Genomic DNA, 20,948 nt, shown 5'->3' on the forward strand with positions numbered 1-20,948 from the left:
ACACCAGTCAGAATGGCTAAAATTAACAAGTCAGGAAATGACAGATGTTGGCAAGGATGTGGAGAAAGGGGAACCCTCTTACCCTGCTGATGGGAATGCAAGCTGGTGCAGGCACTCTAGAAAACAGTCTGGAGGTTCCTCAAAAAGTTGAAAATAGAGCCATTCCACTTTTAGGTATTTACCCAAGAAAAATGAAAGCATATGTTCATTCAAAGCCCTGTACACAAATGTTCATGGCAGCCTTATTTTTAATAGCCCAAACTGGAAACAACCCAAATGCCCATCAACAAAGAAACGATCTGTGGTACATGCAGACAATGGAATGCATTTCAGCAATAAAATGAACTGACACATGCTACAACATGGATGAATCTCAAAATAATTATGTTGAGTGAAGACAGACCCCTGCCAAAAAAAGAGTACATACTTTATGATTTCATTTCCATAAAATTCTAGAAAATGCAAACTGAAGTAATAGAAAGTACATCAGTGGTTGCCTGGGGATTGGGCTGAGTGAGAAAAGGTGGGATGGAGGGATTAAAAAGGAGTATCAAGAAGCTTTTGGAAGTGCTAGATGTGTTTAATATCTTCACAAATATATATTATGGCAAAACATATTCACTAAATATATTCAGATTATTGTATGTCAGTTACACATCAATAAGGTTGTTTTAAAATGATGCAATAAACAAAACTGAAAGGCAAATAAAGTAGGAATGATGCAAAATATGTGCTCATTGAAAGTTATTCTTATNCAAAATACAGACAGGTCACCATAAAACAATGATGAAACAGACTGAAGATGACACAAACAAATGGAAAGATATTCTATACTCATGGGTTGGAAGATGTCCATACTACCCAAAGCAATCTAATGCAATCCCTATCAAAATATCAGCAACAGGGGGTGCCTGGGTGGCTCAGTTGGTTAAGCATCTGCCTTCGGCTCAGGTCATGATCCCAGGGTCCTGTGATCAAACCCCACGTGGGGCTTCCTGCTCAGCAGGGAGCCTGCTTTTCCCTTTCCCTCTGCCACTCCCCCTGCTTGTGCTCTCTTTCTCTCTCAAATAAAAATCTTAAAAAAAAATACCAACAACACTTTTCACAGAACTAGAACAAATAATACTAAAATTTGTATGGAATCACAAAAGACCCTGAATAGCCAAAACAATCTCACAAAAGAAGAACAAAGCTGGAGGTATCATAATCTCAGATTTCAAGATATACTACACAAAGCTGTAGTAATCAAAACTGAATGGTACTGGCACAATAATAGATACATAGATCGATAAAACAGGACAGAGAGTCCAGGAATAAACCCACACTTATATGGCCAATTAATCTACAACAAAAGAGGCTTGGATACACAATAGGGAAAAGACAGTCTCTTCAACCAACAGTGTTGGGAAAACTAGTCAGCCACATGTGAAAGAATGAAACTGGACCACTTTCACACCACACACAGAAATAAACTCAAAATGGATTAAAGACCTAAAGGTGAGACTCCAAATCACAAAGCTCCTAGAAGAAAACATAGGCAATACTTCTTTTGACATTCAGTCATAAAAACATTTTTCTCAATATGTCTCCTCAGGTAAGAAAAACAAAAGCAAAATTAAACTATTGGGACTACACCAAAATAAAAAGCTTTTGCACAGCAACAAAACGACAAGGCCGCCTATTGAATGGAAGAAGATATTTATGATGATGTATCTGATAAGGGGTTAATATCCAAAATACATAAAGAACTTACAGGACTCAACACCCTTAAAACCCAAGTAATATGATTAAAAAAGAACAGAGAACCTGAATCAACATTTTTCCAAAGAAGACATATAGACGGCCAACAGAAACATGAAAAAAATGCTCAATATCACTCATCATCAACGAAAGGCCAATCCAAAACACAACAAGATATCACCTTACACTTGTTAGAATGGCTAAAATAAAAAACACGAGAAATAACACGTATTGGTGAGGATGTGGATAACCCTCATGCATTGTTGGTAGGAATGAAAATTGGTGCAGCCACTGTGGAAACAGTATAGAGGTTCCTCAAGAAACTCAAAACAGAATTACCATATATTCCAGTAATTTCATTCCAGAGAAAATTAAAACACTAATTTGAAAAGATATATGCGTCCCTATGTTTATTGTAATGTTATTTACAATAGTTAAGATATGGAGCAACTGAAGTATCCATCCATGGATGAATGGATAAAAAAAAATATGGTGTGTACACACACACACACACACACACACGATGGAATGTTACTGAGCCATAAAAAAGAATGAGATCTTGCCATTCACAACAACATGGATGGACCTAGAGGGTATAATGCTAAACAAAGTAAGTCAGAGAAAGACAAAATACCATATGATTTCACTCATATGTGGAATTTAAGAAACAAATGAAGAAAGAAAAAAAAGAGACAAAAACATTTTTTTAAAAGATTTTATTTATTTATTTATTTATTTGAGAAAGAAGGGCAGAGGAGAGTGAGCTTGTGCGTGTACCAGCAGGGGTGGGGAGGTGCAGAGGGAGAGGGAGAGAAGCAGACTCCCTGAGAATCAGGGAGCCCAACACGGGGCTTGATCTCAGGACCCTGAAATCATGACCTGAGCTGAAGGCAGACGCTTAACTGATTGAGCCACTCAGGTGCCCCCCCAAAAACATTTTTTTTAAAGATTTTATTTATTTATTTGACAAAGAGAGACAGTCAGCGAGAGAGGGAATACAAGCAGGGGGAGTGGGAGAGGAAGAAGCAGGCTTCTAACAGAGGAGCCCGATGTGGGGCTCAATCCTAGAACGCCGGGATCACGCCCTGAGCTGAAGGCGGATGCTTAACAACTGAGCCACCCACGCGCCCCCCAAAAAACATTCTTAAATACAAAGAACAAACTGGTAGTTGTTGCCATGGGGGAGATGGGTGGGTGCAGGGGTGAAACAGATAAAGGGGGGGTTAAGAGTACACTTATCTTGATGAGCACTGAGTAATGTAGACAATGGTTCAATCATTATATTGTACACCTGAAACTAATATAACACTGTATGTTGATTATACTTCAATAAAAACATTATACCTCAGACAGGGGAACACATAAATATACGTACATCAGCCCATACAGTCAAAGGACACATATAGGAAAAAGAAAATAGCAGTGGCTATTAAGGATATGAAACATATATAGTTTCACTACTAATCAAAGAAGTAAAAACTAAAATAATAAGACACCTCATTTCACCTACCAAAATGACAAAGTAATAGAGAAAAGATACAGTCTTTGGTAAGGGCACAAGGAAACCATCGTTTTTATACATGCTGGAAGAACAGAATGGGTATATTCTCTGACAAGGGATATCCTTCTAGGAATTTATATGAGGCTATGTCTTTTTTCTTTTGTTTTAGCAAAAGAGGCAGGATATAAGTAGGTAGAACATAAAGAGGGATGAGACCATGAAGATGGAAACAGGGCCTCTTTCATCTCCAAGTTTGGATTCCTTTACAGGCTTGTTTTATCTGAAGTAGGTGTTATGATTTCAGGTAATTTTAGATTTCCTTCTTTTTGCTTATATGTATTTTCCAAATTTTCTGCAAAGCCTATTACTTCTGTAATTAGAGGAAAAGTGATGTAAAAAATTTTATGTTACTTTCAAGTCTAATTATAAAGCACTACAACAAAAAAGGCAATATATATTTGCAGAAAATAATTTGGTAATAGGAATCAAGAAACTTTAGGTAAGCTCATTTCTTTTAAACAAGTATTTCTCCAAATCATAAGCTATGACTGAAAAAAATGAAAACCTATAAGGAAAGAATTTGAAACTAAAAAATTTTTATAAAAGAATTTTTATCCCAATTTTATTAATATTTTCACTTTCCCTTTTTCTTACAAATATATATAAAAATTAATTATAGAAAAACCAGAAGACACAATCTCTGCCCATTTTATAGGAGAAAGCTATGTCATGGATCTATGGACAATACCTTTTTGTAAATGGCACAAAATATACTGTATTGCTCAGATTCATCTTAGCAGCTAACTCTTTGTCCTCTTAAAACTTCAGTCTTTTGCATTTATGGTGCACCTATGGAAAAAGAAGAATGAAATATATAATTATAAGAGCAAAATTAAAGAAGCCATAATTGATCATATGGTAGCTTTAAAATTTTACACATGTAGTATTGCGAAGTTAAAACTTTTATCTTCATCTGTTTGTGAATGACAAATGCAAAACGTAAGATTTGCACATCAAAGACTCGGGCTACATTTTCACAAGCTATACTGGGAAAACAAAAGTGTCCTTAGATTTCAGAATCTATACTGAGACTGCCATTAGTTTGAATCCAGGGAAACTCAATAGAGTCTACCAGTAGGCAGGACTAATCTGCAGTATATGGTGATGTTACTGATCAGCTGTCAGTAAGGCTTATATTCTGAATTGCTTTTCCAATCAGCATGATGATTTACATTGGCTCATCTATCTCCCCATTCCTAGGCTCTCCTATAACCAGTCTTCTTTATTATCTGTTAAAGAAGTACGTGCCCAATGTAGAAAATCTGGGAACCTAATACTATTATGAAGAAAAACCTATATAATCCTACCTAGGACAAAGTTTCATTAACAATCTGGCATACTTTTCTCCATGCTCATATTTATTTTGTTACATACAGCTGAGATCATTTATACATATAATTTCATAGTCTACCTCTTTTATCTAATTCTAGATTACAAGCATTTTTGCCACGTTATCACTGTTCACAGAGCTCATTCTAATGACTGCTCAGTGTGTATCTCCCAATGTATATCTTCCTTTTTTTTTTTTTTTAAAGATTTTATTTATTTATTTAACAGGGAGAGAGACAGCCAGCGAGAGAGGGAACACAAGCAGGGGGAGTGGGAGGAAGAAGCAGGCTCCCAGTGGAGCATGGAGCCCGATGTGGGGCTCGATCCCAGGACCCTGGGCTCACCCCCTGAGCCGATGGCAGACACTTAATGACTGAGCCACCCAGGCACCCCTCCCAATGTATATCTTCCTATTCATTCACAACTCCTCCACAATTAGAAACCAAGGTTGTATTTAACTCTTTATTGAACTATTAAATATTGTGTTTTGAAGCTCTTTGTGCATATTATTCAGCTACATTTTAGGGTCTTCTTTGGAATGGATTTCTGGAACTAGAGTTGTTCGGTCAAAGAATATAACAATTTAAAACATATAATATGCGGGGCGCCTGGGTGGCGCAGTCATTAAGCGTCTGCCTTTGGCTCAGGGCGTGATCCCGGCATTCTGGGATCGAGCCCCACATCTGGCTCCTCCACTGGGAGCCTGCTTCTTTCTCTCCCACTCTCCCTGCTTGTGTTCCCTCTCTCGCTGGCTGTCTCTATCTCTGTCGAATAAATAAATAAAATCTTAAAAAAAAAACACATATAATATGCATATTGAAATAATTTTTAGATAACCTGACTGCTTTGGAGATGAAGGCCTTTTGGGGAGGGGAACTAGAAAAAAGGTATTAACCTCTACTTTCATATTTCTCCTGTTGAGGGTGTCCCAATCTCCTCTCATGTCTATATGTATAAACTAATCTTTCTCATTATTTTTATTATTCCCTCTGATTCTATGGCTATGAAATGTTACATTAAGTGATAGCTATTATTGCCTGAATTCTGTACCACATTTTACCTACCCACCAACTATCAAACCAATCAATAACTGCCATGTCTGCATATCTATCCTGCTAATCTAGCCTGACTATAGCTTCAATAAACTAAAAAATTTCTTGAACACTAGTTGCAAGATTTCTAAGAAAGTAACTTAAAATAAGACATTTACTAACATCTTCATGTCCTAATTTCAAATGCAAGCAGAACTATTCACTGCACTTGGACATGCTATGGACATGCATGCTTAGTATTTTCTTTCTCTAAATACTACTTCATTCTTACATAATTTTCTTAAAACATGTTCTCTACAGTTGTATAGCTCTATAAATATTCTAAAATAAACTCTATAACTTCTAGGAATTACATTTTCTTGGTTTTATCTTTTTTCTTTTCCCCTGCTGGAAGATTGCACGTGTTACTGAGGCGAAAAGCATACTCTGAAGTTTATCCATTACACCTAAGGGATGTTCTCAGCTTTCTTCCATTCCACAAGCTCCTTTCTTTCTTTATAAACGTCTCTTGAATTCCATAAAACTGTCTTTTCCTGTTTTCCAAATTATTCCTCCCACAGTTCCTTTTCTTCTGATTTCTAAGTGAAAGTTCCTCCAAGTATTTGCCTGAAGCCCTGTGTATGACAGCAAGGTGCTCTCCTAACTTCTATCCATTCAATGGTTTCCAGTAACGCTTAAGGCTTTACACTGTGCTGATATCCTTCCCAAGCCCCAGCCCCATACATTCAGATATCTTTTTGGGTTCTCCTCTCACTTATACCTTACATTAACTTTGACCTTTCCCCTGTCCTTGTCTCAATTAATTCACAATTTCAAAGAAATACAAATATTTCTTTGTATCTGTTTCTCTGTTTTTTTCCACTTAGGTTTATCTCTTTCTTCTACTTCTGCTTGGTCAGACTATAGTCTATCTTTACTGGAATTCACCTTTTTTTTTTTTTGAGACTATATTTATTTGAGAGAGAGAGAGAAAGAGAGAGAGAGAACAAGTCGGGGAGAGAGGCAGAGGGAGAAGGAGGAGCAGACTCCCTGCTGAGCAGGGAGCCCAACAAGGGGCTTGATCCCAGGCCTCCAAGGATCATGACCTGAGCTGAAGGCAGACGCTTAACTGACTGAGCCACCCAGGTGCTCCTGGAATTCATCTTAAAAACACTATTATTATAATCATCTTCCTGAAGCAAAGGTGAGATAACAAATCTTTGCTCAAAATCCTTCAATGTATAGCCGGTATAAAGAATAGCTTTACCTAACTAACATTCAAAACTGGCCTCAAATCACTACTCTTAACCAAAATTCTTCAACTCTATAATCAGGAAAAATGAATTACTATACAGTTACATTTTTATACCTTTGTCTTTGCTTATGCTGTTCCCTCTGACTAGAATATCCAAACCCCAACCACTCTCACAGTCCAGGTGAGTATCACCTCTGGTGTAAGACCTACCATTTTCCTCTTTGCTTCAGTTTTAAATACATATATATTAATACTCTAACTGTATGACAAGGGCTTCTTCAGAGGAGGATACATGTCTAAACCTATGTTTTGATTAATCAATTCTATCTCATGACATCTTTTTCTAAAAAGCATTTTCTGGGGTTTTTTTTTTAAGATATAATTCACATACCATACAACTCACCCATATAAAAGGATAATTCAATGGGGTATTTTTTTTTTAAGATTTTATTTATTTGACAGAGAAAGAGAGCTTGAGCAGGGGGGAGGGGCAGAGGGAGAGGGAGAAGCAGGCCTCCTGCTCAGTGCGGAGCCCTACATGGGGCTCTGAGCCAAAGGCAGATGCTTAACCAACTGAGGCACCCAGGCATCCCCATAATTCAATGGTTTTTAGCATATTCACCGGTATGCACAGTCATCACCATGGTCAATTTTAGAATATTTTTATCACCACAAAAAGGGGGAGATACCCTTTAGCTATTACCCTACCACCTTTCCATTCCTAAGCAACCACTAGTCTACTTTCTGTCTCTATAGATTTCCCTGTTCTGGACCTTTCCTTTGAATGGTCTTTATGACTGGCTTCCTTCACTTGGCATGCTGTTTTGAAGGTTTATTCATGTGGTAGCATGAATCAGTATTTAATTTCTTTTATTGATGAATATTACTCCATTATATAAATATACCACATATTGTTTATCCACTCATAAGCTGATGGACATTTGGGGTTGTTTTTACCTTTTGGCTACTATGAACAATGGTATTATAATTGCTTGTGTACAATTTTTTGTGTAGACATATATTTTCATTTCTTTTGATTATATACCTACGAGTCACATTGCTGGGCCCTGTGACATTTTTATATAGCAGGTACTCTATAAAAATCTGCTGAAATTTCTTTCCCTTTTCCACCCCAATCTTACTCTCAAACTGATCTCTAAATTCATCATTCCCTCAAAACATGAACAAGCACATTTTTCCTCCAAGAGGATTGCATTTTAAGAATTAACTGAAGATGAAATGATATGCATGGAATTATTTTTTCCTCTTCCTTGACCTCCTGCAACCTCAGGTACTACATTTATAGTGAGAACTGAGAACCGTGCCAAGAATGCAGTAGTTCTAGTCTTAGGCCCTTGGGCCAACTGAACAATCCAGCCAGCTTGGAGCAGAAGATTTCATCAGAGATCTGCAACTGGAATAATTTTCTTCACTCTTTACTCTAAGAAATGGAAATCTTTCAACAACGATAATCAAATTATTTTTCACAGACATCCTAACTTAATATAAGGAAGAACGTTTGACAGAGAGTAAAAATACAAATATTTTTCATAACTTCCCTTTTCCCAGAAACTTTCAAGAAAGATGATTCATGGAAGACCTTAGCTGACTTTCAATGTTGTAGTCGCACTACTTCAACAATAAACCTGAAGCCAACTAGTTTGAAAAACCCCAATATTTCAGCATTAGGGAGTAAGAATCACAATGTTTCATATTGGAAAGATTTTAAAGCTCAGACATTTCAACTTTTTTTTTTTTAACTGAATCTCAGAAAAGTGTCAAGTCACACCTATGTGGTAGCGTTACCCCAAATTAAAATCCAAGTCTTCTGATTTCCCACTCAAAAAACTTCCTTCTGAATCAAGCTGCCTAAGTCGGACTTCAAAATACCAAAAAGTTTTGGAGGGTGATCAAGAAAAGTTTAATCAAACATAAAATTGGACTTCTGTGTTATTATTGCTCCAAAATATTTCATAACACTTGAGTATGTAGTGGTAGATTCAGTTCTTATGTAGTCTGAGGCGTAAACAAATTTGGGGATCTATTTAAGAAATTTTTACAAAATTCCCACACAGAAATAAGTATTAGGGCCTCAGAAGGGGCTGGTGCAGGGGCACCTGAGTGGCTCAGTCGGTTGAGTGTCTGCCTTCAGCTCAGGTCATGATCTCAGGGTCCTGGGATCGAGTTCTACATCAGGCTCCCTGCTGAGCGGGTTGTCTGCTTCTCCCTCTGCCTTGGCCTCTCCCCCTGCTTGTGATCTGTCTCTCTCTCTCTCTCTCAGATGAATAAATAAAATCTTCAAAAAAAGGGGGGGGCTGGTGCAAACAAGGGGTTCTGAAACTTAAACGTCACTGTAAATTAGCCCATGTAAATTCCTATTATCTCATTCATTATCTTGCTTCCAGAGGGTAGAGGCAGGCAAAATCTTCATTTTACAGCTACGAAAAATGAAGGACAAATAAGTGACAGGACTTTTTCAGAGTTAGAACTAGTCCAGTTTTTCTCCCTACTATGAGACAACTACCCATAGAGACTTGAAGAGAATTGCTTTAAAGAACAGAAAACTGTTTTGGTTAGTTGCTGCTACTGTTTGCCACTAACTGTTATTCTGAAGTGAGAAACCATTTTTCTGGTACTTTCATTTTGAAAATAATACTAGATGTTAGTTGCTTTTTATGCCACTATGTAGCCCATTGTGATCATATAGCACTGGAGAACTGGAAAGGGGCCTTAAAGCCATCTAATTTCTACTCAGCAAATAATGCAAAAGTGGCTGGGGTTTATTGATTACCCTAACAATGATCACTTTTAGTCAACTCCTGGGTCAACTGATGTTAAATATTATGAAGAAGACTCTACCAAGTCACCCTTTAAGACCTCATGTGTGGGGCACCTGGGTAGCTGAGGCAGTTAAGCACCCTGTTCTTGATTTCCACTCAGGTCGTGATTTCAGGGTTGTGAGATTCAGCCCCGCATTGGGCTCCTTGCTCAATGTGGAGTCTGCTTGAGATTCTCTCTCTCCCTCCCTCTCTGCCAACTCGTGTACGCACTCTCTCTCTCTCAAAATAAACGAAATCTTAAAAAAGCCCTTATGTGTGCTAAAAAGTAAATATATCTACTATTTTTGTTTCTTAATGGATATTATTTTCCCGCTCTGTTAAAAAAAAGTATGGTTAGGTTGAGAGTTGGGGAAATTTATGAAATCCAAAGGAGCTTCTCCTTTAACATTGAAATTTTTGTTCTGATACTCTGATATGAGGCTAGCAACTTAAAATCAATGATGCATCAATTTGGGGGAAAAAATGGTACTGAACGTAAGTTAAGACCAGTACAAAAATGGTGCTGATGTGTCTACACAAATCCCAAACTAGACACACCTGGGTGGCTCAGTTGGTTAAGCATCAGCCTTCGACTCAGGTCATGATCCCAGGGTCCCGGGATCGATTTCCAAATCGGGCTCCTTGCTCAGCGGGGAGTTTGCTTCTCCCTCTGCTTGCCACTCTCCCCTGTTTGTGCTTTCTCTCTCTGACAAATAAATAAGATCTTAAAAAAAAAAAAAAAGATTTGAGCAGGCTTTGAAGTCATATCGTACCCAAGCACTTCATACAGTGCAAATTATCCTTGGAAATCCAGTATACAGTTGACCCCTGAACAACGCAGGAGTCAGGGGCACTGACCCCCAGTGTAGTAAAAAAATCTGTGTATAGCTTTTAACCCCCAAAACTTAACTACTAATAACCTACTCTTGAGTAGAAGCTTTACTGATAACAAAACATCAATTTTGTATGTATATGTACTATATAGTATATTCTGACAATAAAGTAAGTCAACGAAAAAATGTTATTAAGAAATTCATAATGAGGAGAAAATACATTTATAATGCTCTGCTGTATTTATTGAAAAAAATCTGCATATAAGTGGACCCATGAAGCTCAAACCTATGTTGTTCAAGGGTCAACTGTATGTGGTTTTGTTTGTAAAATCCTTTAAATAAATTTTCATGCACAGTTAAGTGTAGGAGCCACTGAGCTAGTCTAAAGGAGATAAAGAAAAGTCTATCTATAAAAATAATTCTTAAAATTTTTTTTAATTTTTAAATTTTTTCTAGATGTTTGGTTTTCAATTTATTTTAATTCCAGTATAGTTAATACATGGTGCTATATTAGTTTCAGTATAAAAATAATTCTTACCCTTTTCTGTGACATTGACTTCTTTGGCAGTGTAGTGAAGCCTATGGACACCTTCTCAGGTAATGTTTTAAATGAAAAAAATTAACTACTTGCAATTACAAAGGAAAGCAGTTATATTGAAATAAAGTTATAAAAATATTTTTTAAAATTTGTGATATAGTAATATGTATGTTTCTTTATTAATTCATTTAGTAATGAGAACTAGTAGGCAGTCTAATAACTACAATAATTTCAAAGAGCAATGGACATAAATAATATTTTGAGAGTTCTATAACTAATGTATTATAGAATATCAACCTATTGGGGACTGATGACAAGTCTCATATTGTTAATACATGTATGGTTTGTTGCCAACATTAATAAAGTAGATATTAGTAAAAAACAAAAAACAAAAAGCCAAATGTGTTTTCTAACACATTCTTTGATGTACAGAAATTTGGGCATTCAATCCATTCTCTCTTCAAGATAACCAGTATAAATGGGTATTGCTGAGGAATCCTGAAGAGTTCCTGCCTGTCTGCAGAGTTTAATCCATTCTGTTTCCTATCAAGCTTCCATAAGTTCTATTAATAGATATTAATAGAAGTTGTGCAGATTAAATGAGATAACATATGCCAAACATGTAGTAGATGCAGGAAGATTTGCCAGATGTGAATGTAATTCTTACTTGATCACATTCATATAGCATGCACTGTTAACTTGAAAAGTTGCAGGGAATAACTTGGCATTTCCTACTGCGGTTTCATTAAACAGCTCTCACTCCTATACCTTTTGGCATCAGTAGTCCGATTTCTATAGAATTTCGTCTTTTGTTTTGGGAGTTAGCTGAAATGCATGTACGATGAGGATCCACTGTAAGTACCAAAGGTTAACAGGTCGTTATCAGGTTTTTGGTTGCAAATGATAGAAATCAACCCTGGCTAACTTAGGCCAGACATTTGTTTATAGGTGTTATATTGTGATTTGTAATAAGAAATACATATTTGAGGGGCGCCTGGGTGGCACAGCGGTTAAGCATCTGCCTTCAGCTTAGGGCGTGATCCCGGCGTTCTAGGATCCAGCCCCACATCAGGCTCCTCCGCTATGAGCCTGCTTCTTCCTCTCCCACTCCCCCTGCTTGTGTTCCCTCTCTCGCTGGCTGTCTCTATCTCTGTCGAATAAATAAATAAAATCTTAAAAAAAAAAAAAAAGAAATACATATTTGGTTTTCATATGGTATAGAAATCCTAAAAACCTTAGAATTTCCCAAGTGATAAGAACAATAAAGGTAGAGTCTTTTGTTATTCCTAAGAAGTCCTTTTCAACCATACCTGAGTTGCTGTTAATGAGGTGGCTTTTGGAAAGACCCTATTCATGGGGGCTGGTTGTCAGGGAAACCAACCCTGATTAGAGGGTGGGAATGTTAAGCCACACCTCCTGACCTCTGGGAGGAGAGATAAAGCATTCAATCATCAACGGCATATGATTTAATCAATCATGCTTATATAACGAAGCCTCAATAAAAACCCAAAAGGATGGAGTCTGGAGAGTTTCCAGGTTGGTGAATGCATTCACATCTGGGAGAGCGGCATACCCCATTTCCACAGGGACAGAAGTTCCTGCACAGGGGACCCTTCCAGACCTCACCCTATGTATCTCTTCATCTGGCTGTTCATCTGTACCCTTTATAATATTCTTTACAATAAACTGGAAAACAAGTAAATGTTTCTGTGAGCTCTGTGAGCCACTCTAACAAATTAACTGAACCTGAGGAGGGGGTTATGGGAACCTCCAATATGTAGCTCGTCAGTCAGAAGCACAGGCAACAACTTGGACTTGTAGCAGGCATCTTAAGTGGGGGGTATGGGAGGCAGCCTTGTGGGGCTGAGCCCTTAACCTTTGGGGTCTGAAGCTACCTCCAGATAGATAGTGTCAGAATTGAGTTAATTGTTCGGTGGTTTTGGAAAACACACATCAGAGTAGGGTATCTCACAGAATGAACCAGAAAACTCAGAAAATGGGCAGGCCCTTAAAAGGGCAAATGCACGTTCAAAATCGTGCCACAGTAAATGTCTGAGATGCCACTGCCACTTGCTTTTGCTCTACTGGACTCTTAACCCCTTCACAACTGCCACAAACTGTCTCTGTTGTGCTCTGAGTTATCAAGATTCACAGTCCTGGGTGGGAGCATCTGATTGACCAAAGTGACATGTCCACATGTCAGCCACCAGGCAACTGAGAAAGAAATATCTACCTATACTTCTTCCATATCCATAGAAGGAGTAACATGGTCCCCCTTCTATTCAAAACAGGATAATCAAGCAATGGGCAACTCACACTGTATCCAGTCATTTATGATCCAAAACCACATCACAACTCAGAAGCTAAGTGATTAACTTTATTTGTAGCATACCACGATCTAATTCTGTCTCCTTAATCGATTTCTTCTAACCTACGTTTTACCTGTTTAAACTTCTTCTGTATCTATAAAATCTTTTTCTCATGAGTTTAGTAAGAGGTGTAGTGACCCTGAAGTAGTGCTCAACTATTCATTCATTCATTTATTCAACATTTATTAGATATCCATTATGCTTAAGACATCATGCTAGGTGTTGAAAAATATGCAATGCAGAAACTAATTATCTAGAACCAGTGAATGTTGAAGGTAATGTGGAAGTTCAAATGAGGAAAAGAGAACTTCCAATTCTCTAAGGAACAGGGGATGGGGATGGGCTGGTGATTGATGGGTTCATGGAAGAGATGACATTTGGACTGCTCTGCAAAGAACAGGTAGAATTTTCAGGAAATGCTGTGAGCATATGATGGGAGGTTGCAGCATTTTAGGAAATGGCAAGTAACTTCAGTTCTGCAGATTTGGGACAAGAATCCTTTGGGAACAAAGGTGGAAGAGTCTATTGGGTCTAGATTTTCAAGGATCTTGAATATGATGCAAAGGATTTTATGCCTTTTTTAATAAATGAAAAAACATTTTAAATTTTAAATTAGATTCAAGCTTCAAGAATAATACTTTAGTGGTCTGGCAGTAATATATAGGCTGAATTGGGAAGATTTTATTTAAAAACATTATGTACACATCATAGAAAAAAATTGATAGAATATAGACCAAAATGTTAATAGTGCTTATCTTTGGGTATTGGGAATATAAGCATTTTCTGTTTCTTTCTTTCTTTCTTTCTTTCTTTCTTTCTTTCTTTCTTTCTTTCTTTCATTTTATTTTATTTTATTTTATTTTATTTATTTGTTTGACACACAGAGAGAGAGAGAGAGCATAATCAGGGTGAGAGGGAGAAGAAGGCTCCCCCCTGAGCAAGTAGCCCAATGCAGGACTCTGGGATCATGACCTGAGCTGAAGCCAGCCGCTTAACTGACTGAGTCACCCAGGTGCCCCAGCATTTTCTATTTTCTATTTACCTTTCTGTATTTTCTCTATTTCCTCCATTGAACATATATCACTTTGTAATGAAAAAAGTAAGTAAAAAATATTTTTAAAAGACTGAATTAGAATAGAAGGAGACTAGATCAGGGAGGTCAGGTTGGGGCTACCAAAGTAGAAAGAATAATACTCTTAACCTAGAATGTTGGTAATAAAATTGAAAGCAGAAGGCAGATACCATGACTCTGGATGCAAGAATAACAGAATAATAACATTGCTTAGAGTCAGAAACTGACTGGCTGAATAGCTTGGAAAAGACATGGGAATCAAAGTTAGCTCTGAGGCCCTAAGAACAAGTGACAGAGGAGATAACTGTTCTGTGAACAAATACAGGGAATTAGTAGAAGGAACAAGTTCGATGGTAGAAAGATGAGTGTTTTCTTGCCAAATTGACTTTTAAGTGCTAGATAGGCATCCAGGGAGAGATATACAGCAAGTAGTAAGAAATGAAGGTTGGAACTCAGGAGAAATGACAGCTAGACATTCAGAGCTGGAATTATTTGTATAAGGTAATTAAGAAACTCAAGGAGGAACCATGGTTATAGAGAGAAAAAAGAAGACTGAGAATAAAATCTTGGGGAAATATTTTGAAGTTGAATTCTTAGTGAATGCTAGTTAAATGCTAAAGTCAACACTATATTTCTATAATTAGGTATTCTCTCTACTTTACTCCATTCAATCAAAAGGTTTAAAATGACTTCCCTAAGTACAAATTGAGATGAAGAGTCAAAAGAATACTATCAGAAATAAAATTTATCTTCTTATATGACTGGCTTTTGCTTCGCATCAATTATGAAAAAAAAAAAAGTCCCGTCTTTGGAATTGTATTTTTAAAAAAGAAAATATGTGCAGTATAGCAATAAAGTAAACCAACCGATCTTTTAATTGTTAATATACATATTTTAATATATTTTTACTTTTTTTGTAATCAGAATTTCAGATTTAGAATGTATCTAAGATGGGCTCAAGGAGGTTAACTCGCTTTTAAGTATTTTAATATTAATGACTTGGTGTTCATGCCATTATAGTCTAGATTGAATTCCTGATCAAAGAATACTTGACAATCATGATGGGGAGCAGCATCATGGTACAGCAGAAGAACTCTGAACCGGAAGACAGAAATCATAGATCCTAGTCCCATACTGGTCCCTAAATGGCTCAGTGGCCATTGATCAAGTTACTCAATTTCTCTAAGCCTCAGTTTCCTGGTCTTGGGGCTAGTTGAGACAATTTCTAAGTTCTATTCCAACCCTAAAATTCTATGATTTTGGAAAGTTGCTCCATTTAAAATCTTATATACAGATTCACACACACACAAATGCTCTGAGTTCAATATAACTAAAATTCCCAGCAATCTTTACTTTAATTGTTCCCAAGTCAAACAAAAGAAAAACCCAAGATGTAAACACCTTTAGTCTCTGCAAATTTTACCTGCCACTGATCACCAAATACATGAAGGCACCGTGAGAGCCCTATATTTATAACTTTTGACTCCCTGCTACAGGATTACAATGCCAGACACTGAAGATAATAGAACATGCAGAAATAAGAGCTTTGAAAATAAACCTTCTTACAGCTAATGAAGGATTATCTGGCATGCAATTTTTCTAAAATGTCACAGCTATTAACAAGTCTTTTTGTGTTTGTTTGGGGACTATTTCTCTCCTGTCTCTATTTCATTGCCCTGAAAATAAAAGTTTTTCTTAAGTACAATCAGATTTAGGGACCCTAAAACCTCAAAATTAAATTGTATATACTTCTATTTACTTCTTTGGGAAAGGCCTCTGCTATGAACTGAATTGTGTCTTTCTCCTGCCCCCAAATTCATATTTTGAAATTCCAACCTCTGAAATGACTGTATATGAAGATAGGGCTTTGGGGAGGTAACTATTGTTAAATGAAGTCATAAGGGTGGGACCCTAATTCAATGGGATTGGTGGCTTTATAAGAAAAGAGAAAGATCTCAATCTTTTCACTCTCTCCCTCTCCCTCTCTCTCTCTCCCCCCCTCCATCTCTCACTCCCTCCCTATCTCCCTCTCTCTCTCTCTCCCCCTCCTTTCCTCCCTCTCTTATATTGGCAAAGAGGAAAGGCCATCTGAATACAGTCGAGAAAGTGGCCATTCTGCAAGTCAGGAAGAGAGATTTCAACAGAAACTGAATCTATTGGCACCTTAATCTTAGACTTCCCAGACTCCAGAACTGAGAGAAAATTAATTTCTGTTGTTTAAGCTACCCAGTCTGTGGTATTTTGTTACAGCAGCAGGAGGGGGCGCAGAGAGCCTCCTTAAGGAATTTCTGGACTAAGATTTGGACAATATTTAAATGATAACTAAATTAATAGTGAAAATGTATTCTTTTCTAGGTAGCTAGAGAAATTGTTTGATAATCCTTTTCCTTTCAAAAATACATCTTGATAATCAGAGAACTGGGGAGAAATACTATTCTTTGAACTAGAGGAAAAAGTTTACAAAGATTTCATTATAATAATAATATAAAAACATACACAAATGCACTAATTAAGTACACATATTTGATTAAGTCTAAAATCTTGACCTAAAATCTCCCTTCAAAGACTCTTAACATTTATTTGATCTTTCAACAATACTGCCTCTGAATATGAACATTGAATGCTAAGTTCCACAAGCTATAAGTGATTACAAGTATTTTCTCGTTCAGGTATTTAAAGCAATTTCTTCATGATTGAGTGATTTACTTGAAATTTAGAAAGTGAATGAACTCTATGAGCTCTCTATATACCACCTGATTTAAAAAAATTCTCTAAAGCTGCTTATGAATGGAATCCATCTCCTACACTACTGCCAGGCATTATCAACCTGAAAGTAAAATCTGACCATGCCACTCACCTGCTTAAAACCCTTTAATCCTGTCATGTACAGAATATAAAATCCAAGCTCCTTGTAGATAGATGGCAAATGAAATCCTCTGTGATCTGCCCCAAGTCTGCTCGTGAACCTTGTCCTTAGTAACTCCAGGGCTTCACACTGGACGCTCTGGCTATTTCCAACTACTTCCTTGGGATGTCAAGAAGTACCTGTTGGCACTCTGTTTCTTTTCCTTTTTCCTAGATAACTAGAATTCATTCAAGAATCTGCTCAGATAGTAGCACTTCAGGGAAACTTTCCTGATTCTCCCCTAAGCTGGGGTGTTTTTTTTTTCCCCCACAGAAGGATGCTGTAAACATTTCTTGTATACCTGGTATATACACAAGATTTAGATCATCTTAGGTAAATGTCTGCTAGACATTACTATAAACTGCTAGAGGGCAGGGATCATATTTAAGTGACCAGTGTCTAACATACTGGCTGGTCCACTGTATGCGGCCAAAATATGCTGCTGAATTACACTAATTCATATATTAAATGTATTATAACATTTTTAAAGGAATATTACAGCAAATACTTTTGTTAAGCAAATAACCATCACTCCTTACTGTGTTTTTTAAATTAATATTTCTACTGGATGCTTTACCTAAAATGAACCTGATCTTTATTGTATTTTATTGTATTGAAATTTGGTATTTTATTGAACTACATGGTACCTAACTATTAATAATTTCAGAATTATCAGTACTCTCAACTTACTTGTTCAAGAACAAGTTTTGCTCAAGAACAAAACAGAGAGCTGTTTTATTGGATATCTTAAAAAACTGGCAGTTGATATCATCCTATTTTAACAACTAGAAAATCCTTCAAAGTCCAAGTCCGTATGTATTCATTTTACAAAAGTGAAAACAACGTTAAACAAAAACTTAACCTACTATGCAATAGTTTTTTCTCATGCACAGTCAAAAATACATGATATCCTTCCATTAAGTAGTTTAGAATCCGTTACTTAGGCCTGCCTTCAGTCAGCAAGTCCAAGATATTGTTTATATTGGTTGATAGGAAATCATTCAGTCTTTTATTAAGATTTTTGAATATTCATTCATTGTCACTTTTGATAAAGAGGGAACTAATTTTAGAACAAATATAATAGAGAAAATCAACAAACATTTATTTTAGACTACTACAGGCATTAAAGATAGAAAGAGGAGTTACCTTTGTTAATAGGGCCTGGTTTAATATAATCAACAACACCATCAGCATACTAACATTTATTCAGTGTTCAATATGTGCCAGGCACTGTACATTACCTCATTTAAGCCTTTACACAACACTAAGAAAGAGTTACTATTATATATCTCATTTTACAGATAAAAATCTGAGGTCAAACTTCACAGACCTACTGTATGGTAGAGCTGGGATTCAAATCTAGACTGTCTAACCTCAAGCCCACTCTCTTAACCACTATAGCAGTTTTCAGTTAAATCACTGTATGAGAGATTTCAGAATTTAATGACTTGATAAACATAAAGGATTCCATCTAGCCTACAATATTCCTGAATGTTAGCTGCTTAATTATTTTGATTTGTTTTACCCAAGGCCAAGCCAGAAGATCAAGACCCTCCCATCTAAAACTTTTTCACTTTGTGCTTTAAAAAAAGTCAATGTCATACCTGAAAATTTCTGTTCAATAAAAAGTAATGTGCCTTTTAAAGGCAAGAGAAGCCTGAGTATCTAAAATCTTCTGAGGTAATCCTGTCCTGGGACTTTCAGAGACGCATTTATACCCCCAGAAAGTTAGCATTTTAAACTTGAAACTCTTGCCTAACTTCCAATGTTGAAAGGGTAACTCAGCATTCTTAGTCACTTTTAATTTTGCTTTGCCACTGGCAGGTAGGGCAAGCACCCATACACGTTGGCAGAATACATGTTAGAGCAGTTTCCTCCTGTTGAGAGTTGCCTTATTCTGCTTCAACAATTCTCTCCCATAGGACTTCCTCAAAGTGTATGAATCTCTATCTATTCAAGTAAACACTGAAATCCAATATTAAACTTCTTTTTAAAAGTAAACATTTCTATAACAACTGACTTGGGTTATCTCCATGTCCTTAAGTTAACTTTGAGGGGTGGAGAAAGTGTAACAGGAACTGAACTTAATATTCAGAAGAATGTTAGCAATACACAGGAAAGTTTTATCCTTTAGCTGTTTTAGATGCAGAAGGAGAGATGAGTCACATGAGCAAATGATGACACCTATAGTAAATTCAATTGTCTCCTAAATTTTCTTGTTTCCAACCTCTCTCATACATAGTCCGAAATGTCATTTTCCTGAGACAGAGAGCTCTAATAGTATCACCCTGCTATTCAAATATCTTTGATGAAGACATCCAAACTCCACAGAAAGATACTCAAGGTTGCTATGGTATGGTCCCAATGCAAGTCTGCTAGCTACCTAGTCATTTCTTAAATGTGCTAGATACTTTCAGTCCCAGCACTGCTTGCAACTTTTACTTAGAGTGGAATATCTTGTTTCTTTACAAGTCAAAATCCTATCGCTTCTTTAAGACCCAGTTAAATTCCACCTCTCTTCCTTACCTCTGACAGTTAAAATTCAAAATTACCATGGCACTTTATTTGTACTCTTACTGTAACATGTATCATCTACAGCTGATATCAAATTCATGGTTTACTGTGAGCATACTTGTTTCCTCACCTGGAAAGTAAGTTCCTTCATCTTTCCTCCATACAGAAGTGAGCCTTCTCTTCTTTTGCTCTTTAGCAGCACTGTCATTTTTAAATATGTGCATTTAGACAGGCTGACTTGAACTATGGTTTCAATTTAATTCATAACACACTAAATAGTATTTATTTAGTGCGTGAACAAGTGCCAGTCTAAGCATTTGGAGAAACAAAACAAAACTCCTTAACTTGTGGAGCTTAAATTTTAGTGGCGAGAAATAGACAATTAACAATAAACATAGTAAAGTAAATTACTACGTTAAAAGAACAATGAGTGCTTTGGAAGAAGAAAAAAGTAGAGCAGGATGGGAATCAGGAATGCCAGGGGTATCTCTGCTCAGATGTGACCACCTCAGAGGGCCCTCCCAAAGCATCCTTATTAAAGTGCTTTTTTTTCTCTCTCAGTGACTGTCATCATTCTATTCTCTCTACATCATAGCACTTCAACTTATCTGAAATTATTTGTTTACATTGTTATTGTTTCTTTCCTGTCTGTTCTGTTCACTGCTATATTCTCTCATACATAACAGACACTCAACAAACATTTGTTAGAAGAATACAAGGAGATACCCACATTTTATATATATATATATATAATTTAAATTTATATATATATATATAATTTATATATATTATTTATATATATATATTTTTTAACATTTTTTTATTTAGGAGGCGGGGAGGGACAGAGGAAGAGAATCTCAAGCAGACTCCATGCTGAGTGGAGCCCCATATGGAGCTCGATCTCATGACTCCAAAATTATGACCTGAATCGAAATCAAGAGTCACTCACTTAACCAACTGAGCCACCTGGGCGCCCCTCAAA

General features: G+C 36.7%; 1 protein-coding gene across 4 annotated transcripts in view; it reads right to left on the reverse strand.

The window, feature by feature from the left end:
• The window catches only part of TAOK3 (TAO kinase 3), a 183,189-nt gene that overhangs the window by 97,889 nt on the left and 64,352 nt on the right, over positions 1-20,948 (reverse strand). For 3 of the 4 annotated variants that reach the window (XM_002919675.4, XM_034637786.1, XM_034637787.1), the window contains one exon: positions 3,990-4,090. The exons of the other annotated variant lie outside the window; for it this stretch is intronic. The gene's annotated coding sequence lies outside the window, so the exon portion shown is untranslated. The remainder of the gene's footprint in view (positions 1-3,989; positions 4,091-20,948) is intronic. 4 annotated transcript variants of the gene reach the window in all.

This window comes from Ailuropoda melanoleuca, chromosome 12 (assembly GCF_002007445.2).
Source record: "Ailuropoda melanoleuca isolate Jingjing chromosome 12, ASM200744v2, whole genome shotgun sequence".
NCBI classification, from domain to species: domain Eukaryota; kingdom Metazoa; phylum Chordata; class Mammalia; order Carnivora; family Ursidae; genus Ailuropoda; species Ailuropoda melanoleuca.